Source organism: Triticum dicoccoides, chromosome 3A, assembly GCF_002162155.2.
Source record: "Triticum dicoccoides isolate Atlit2015 ecotype Zavitan chromosome 3A, WEW_v2.0, whole genome shotgun sequence".
NCBI lineage: Eukaryota > Viridiplantae > Streptophyta > Magnoliopsida > Poales > Poaceae > Triticum > Triticum dicoccoides.
Window position 1 is genome coordinate 707,129,776 of NC_041384.1, and position 5,254 is coordinate 707,135,029.

Here is a 5,254-nt window from a genome sequence, read left to right on the forward strand (position 1 = left end):
AGAACTCTGACCTTCGCCTTCTACTCCCATCACGACTCAGTCTGACTGCTGTCTTAGCTGACCAGACCAACAGTTGTGCGATCCCACCTGGGATAAGAAGAAAGGTCAGAAATCTAAACTAGAGTTGCACCAATACGTGAGCAAAAGAGAGAAAGGGGTTTCCCGCCTGTACAAGCGTAGAGAATGTTGTCGCAACGTCGATGAGTTATGCAGTCTCTGTCTCTATTTCAACGATTTCACTTGCTCTCTCCATAGAAACCAACATACAGCGAAGCGGGTTGTTTCAATCTTGCCAAATGCACATAGTTGTTGTAATATCGATGGGTGCTAAGGAAGTTCGTATACTTATAACAGTTAGCACTTAGCAGTTCAGTCCTGCAACCAACCTGCTTTTCAGAAGCAGTGTTCCATTCCATCTTCCCATGTTGAAACTCCATGGCGCGTCCAGCTCCGCCTGTTGCTCACCCTCAGCTGTGCTGCCAAAGAGAGCTCATACTGTGAGAAGAATTATCCATCTTTGCTTTCAAAGCCGAGTAGATACTTAAAGTTCAGCATACAGATTGAAATTAGCCAGAACAATGCAAACTATTTATTGGTTAACAAAGCTCAGTATATAGGAAGGTTCAGCAGTTCAACAGTTCACTATGAACCTACGGAATGTGGCGGTCAACAGTTCACTATGTTGCATCTTTTCAGAACAAAGTCAGTCAAGTTCAATTGATACTAACAATTTGCAGAGAAAAGCGTGGATGTTCTGGAACTTTCTCCCGCAAGGTTCCTTCCTTCCTCATCACAACTTTGCAGGTGCTAATGCCTGCAGAAATTTAACTTGCCTCTCCATGCTCTGCTATTACCGGTTTCACTCTTCAACCGCATCCTACCCTCTCCAACAATGAGTAAAACTTCCTCGCAATGCAGCTGCAATTGAAGCTGCAGTTCAAGTAATTATTTCCTATTAAACCTTCAATCCTAAATAGTACTCCCTCTAACTTAATATAAGATATTTTTTGACACTGCCATGGACTTAAAAACGTCCTATAAAAAGTTACAGAGGGAGTAGTACATTTCTGCAGGCTTACATGTGGAAGTTAGCAAATATGACTAGATTTTCAGAAATATGTGGGCTTGTTCAGGGCTCCTCCACTGGTTGTTGCCTCTAGATCAGACCTACATTTCGATCATCAACCTACATAAAAACAATAGAAGAAAAACAACAGAATAAGCCACCGATGAACAGAGTGGATTCCAAACCCGTGCAATATACTCAGAATCCACGGCGGAAAACGTACTTGAGCAAATTACTAAATCGGCAAGGGGGCAGTAGAGGAGCAAATTACTTACAGATGAACTAGAGCTCGTGGTGGTGGATCATGCATCACTTCCGCCCAACTGACTCCCCATCTCTTTCTCCTCGGCGCAGCCTATCGTCAGCATCATGCATCACGGCCTCTAAATCTTTCATTTTCTCCTCCAAGCCTTCCACTTCGTCCTGGAACCCCCACAGCAGAGCGATCTCCTCATTCACAACCTCGCCAAGCTTGCTAGCCAGTTGTTTCACCCGCGGCACTCGCAATCATGCCCAAAAGCTCCGCCATTGCTGGCAGAAAGCTTTTGTTGCTCCCTCCGATGTAATGATGCTATTGTGTTTGTGTGCAGAATGCCTGTGGGTGGACTAGCTAGGGGCTATCTGAGTTTGCAAATATTTATACCACTCTATTTCAGCCTTTGAGGAAAGAATCAAAGTTGAGCACCCGATAGCTTGTAACATGGTCTTGTAAAGGGAAATTCTGCTGCGTTTTGTTTAGCCTGGACACGAGAGCGCGTACAAGGGTTAAAATGGCAATTTCAAAGTAGAATTAGCCCGTGTAAATTAGAGATCATTCGATTTGAAGAGTTGCAGATACATTCCACAAACTCAAACGGGAAACTGAATATACTTCACAGGATAATCCACATGGCAGAAGGACTAAACTCGTAGCCAATGTGTCAGCTCGAATTGCTTCGAGAAATGCGGGCGTGAATTTGGTTATTAGATCTAGTAGTATCAACTAGGAGCAGCCAATCACAACTGGAAGAAGACCGCGAGGTAGGTTCAGGAGAGTACCTCAGGCGGTGTATGTGCGGCGATTCTCCGCCTCTGCGCCGCCTGCTCCGGCACCGCAAGCCCCACGCCGCGCTGCCGCAGCGGCGTGCCCAACCATCCCCCCATGTCCCCCACACCGTCCACCGCAATCCTCCCAGAGTCCCACTCCCACGGGCGGCGTCGTTCATCCCCGCATACATGGTCGCGATAGATTTGGGGAGGAAGATGGGCTCACCTATTTTTTTCCGGAATTAGTAACTGGCTAACGTTCGTTCAGAATAAACTGCCAACGAACGCCCTAGCTGCCACACGATTTTGATCCTACCATGTACTAGTTTGGATGGCTCTTTCACACTCGAAACTAAAGGAATATCATGATACTTTTACAAAAAGACCACTCAGGTCCTCCAGATACACTAAAACTGCGAGACAGACGTTCACAAATGTCATCTCTTATGCCGAACGTTCGCTAGATATGGCAACCAAGGCTTTGTTCACCTATTTTTTACCCGTGGAAAATCTTAACTCACACATTACTTCCCAGGTTGATTATTTACCTCGTGAACAATGACTTGGGGTCTTGGGTCCATCCGCCAGTGAGACAATCCTAAGAAAAACCATAGAACACTTCGAAAAGTGTGACAAATAACGATTCTTCTAATTAACAGGTACCTGAAAAAAGTGTCAGCCACATCCGCTTCACACGAGGTTGAAGGCAGCGGTGACGTGAGGAGCGGTAGCGACGAGCGCTGACCACAGGGAGTCCCAGCCGTGTACGAGCAGGAGCCGGCAAGAGTGAGTAAAAAATAATGGGGGTTAGCGCGAGGGGTCGCCTTAGCTGTTCATCAAACCAGAGCTTAGTGGAATGGCCAGGGCGGCGGCCAGCATAGTAAAGGGGGGAGGTCGAAGGGAGGCCAGGGCGGGAAGGCGGCAGTAGCCACCGGCCGTGGGGGTGGAGGCGGGTGATTAGGAATGGGTTGATTGGCGGCTGCGTGGGGAAGAAGAAAATGAAGGTTGAAGATGAAGAGGGTATGATTTATTTTCTGTCGTACAATAAAGATCTAACGATTAACAAAAGTGACTGATGCAAACAAATTTTTCATGTGGCTGATGTATAGGCGCTCCGGGGCTTCCGGCAAATAATCTAATCCTCTAGCCGGTAGATATCCAGGACATATGACATAGCTCCACTTGTGTTCCATGGTTGGATGAAAAAGATGGCAGGCTACCAGCCTCGTCTTCTTTATGGAGAAATATTTGAGAGAATTCTTTATTTAGCCCTTTGTTAAACTTTGCTTCTCTATTTGGCCCCAAGAAATATCTTCTTCCCTATTTGACACTAAAAGTAAATTTTGTTCCTTATATGACATTTTCGTCCATTTTACTCACCAACGGTGTTACTTGAGACATGAAAATACAGTTTTGCCCCTCATGTTGAAAAAGGATTAAAAACACTGTTTTGGCCGATATTAATAGAAACAAAGAGAAAATAATACAGGAGACATTTTGCTTAGGTCTCGACTATCGCTGCTTGTGCAAGTGCTGTATGGCAACCCTGCTGGCCGATGTTTTTGGCTCACATGAGTAAAGACACGAAGCAGCGCACAAGTCTGGGAAGTAAGCAGGTGGATGGAATTTTCAATAGGCTGGCATACAACCTTACGTATGTACTCATCAAACTTGCTAATAACCGCCGGCTGGACTGATCGATCTTGAGTAGCAGTACACTAATCATCGCGCTAGATTGATTGATCAAACATATGTGCACGCAAACAGGTGACAGGACACCGATTTGATGGCTGGACAGGACACCGATTTGATGGCTGGACACGAAGCAGCGAGGACATCGGCGGCTTCTCGCCGGACCGGGACACGTGCGCGCACATCCCCGAGGACACGCAGTTATTCTCTTGGTGCTAGCTTACTGTGTTTTTTTGGCATAGTCCTCTCGCTTAGAGGCTAAACAATCCATGTACAGTAGGCTCAGGCCTAAACTAATTTGTTAAGATAATCCTCAACAAATTTAAACGGCACACTTGGTGCTGACTCATATACTTTGACTTCAGACCCAACATTTATTGTTAGTGCTAACCACCTTCACTACTAAATCATGATACATCAGCCTAAATAAATATTATAAATACATCAGACAACTGCACGTATAGAGTCTTTTTATGTTTCATTTGACACTGTTAGTGGGCAAAACGGACAGAAGTGTCAAATAGGGAACAAACTGAAGATGTAGTGTCGTAAAGGGAAGAAAAACTTTTTTAGGGCCAAACAAGAAAGCAAATTTTAAGAAAGGGCCAAATAAGAAATCTCTCGAGATATTTAGGTCAATTCAGCTTCAGTAGATATTTTTGTTTCATCGTCTTGTCTCGCTAATTATTTTGTATAGTTCAATTTCCAATACAACATCTATGTGGCTTGCAATGACCAAAATGTAAGAGCATCTAGAAGCTAATTTGACCCCTATACATCTGAGGATGCGTTCAAATGTTGTCCGGACGTGTATGCCAAGGTTTCATTTATCCGTGCATGTAGCCATGCTCTTCACCTTTTCTCCTATATATCTAGTCACATGCATATGATTGATGCGTATGTTTAGAGAAACAAAAAAACTGACAAAAAGAGAAGTGGTAACAGATAGGACAAATCAAACTTGATGGACTTCCCAAACACACCCGAACGCCCTCATATCCTCCCTACCTATGGGTTGGATATGAGGGTTCATATGGACAACTCGGACATATTTAAATGACTTGAGGGGTCCGGATGATGATTGTTTTCTTCTTCTTTCTTCTGTCTGGACATTGTCTGAGTTGTCCACCCGGAAGTACAAAGGAAATGCAGCGGTCAGGTTGCAGATGCTCTAAGTATGCTTTGTATGACATTTTGTACAAGCTTCAAGTCAAGTAGAGTCTTTACTGATGCAACATGTTTTTTCCATATATAGATCTCGGAAGAGGACTATCATCTCAATTGATGAAAGAGAAAATGAAAATAATGTTTTTTCTCCAGTAATGAAAAGAATGGTTAGTCGACCTTTTTATGTTCTCTAGCAAGGGAACTTGCCTTTGCTTTAGATCAGAAAGTTCTATTTCGGTTGCACCAAAAGGAAAGTGAAAGACACGAAATGCATTGGTATGGCTGGGCTTCCACCTGCCCCCC

General features: G+C 44.4%; 1 long non-coding RNA gene across 1 annotated transcript; it reads right to left on the reverse strand.

Moving 5' to 3' along the window:
* Positions 1-734: 734 nt before the first annotated feature.
* LOC119273384 lies at positions 735-1,770 on the reverse strand. Its single transcript, XR_005134842.1, has 3 exons — positions 1,342-1,770; positions 1,080-1,186; positions 735-930 (listed from the first exon to the last, which is right to left on the reverse strand). It is a non-coding gene; the product is annotated as an uncharacterized LOC119273384 (long non-coding RNA).
* Positions 1,771-5,254: the final 3,484 nt, after the last annotated feature.